Source organism: Etheostoma spectabile, chromosome 9 (assembly GCF_008692095.1).
Source record: "Etheostoma spectabile isolate EspeVRDwgs_2016 chromosome 9, UIUC_Espe_1.0, whole genome shotgun sequence".
Lineage (NCBI taxonomy): Eukaryota > Metazoa > Chordata > Actinopteri > Perciformes > Percidae > Etheostoma > Etheostoma spectabile.
In genome coordinates, this window is record NC_045741.1 from 3276665 (window position 1) to 3277065 (window position 401).

The following is a 401-nucleotide window of genomic DNA, read 5'->3' on the forward strand; positions in this document are numbered from 1 at the left end:
TACATGGTGGCGACGCGCCACTTTCAGGACTGGTCACTGGCCACTTCCACCACTAGGTGGCGCTATGGCAGAGAAAACACGTTTGGTCCTATAACTCCCAAACCGTACATTGGAAATTTAAAAACCTTATACCCACTCTTTCCCTGGATCCAGCTGAATCTCGTGATATAGGCCACGCCCATTTCTGCCTAGACTTTTATGCGTGAAAAATCGCGATTTATCAAAAGCCTACTTTTTCAAACCCCTCCTAGACCGTGCAATGGATCTGCACGAAACTTGCCACATAGCATCTGCAGACTGACTTGACATAAAGTTGCATAAAGATTTTTTATAGAATAAAAATTGTGCACATTACGCGAAAACTAATTTTTGTAGCTAGCTATGAAAACATTGTCTTTGCC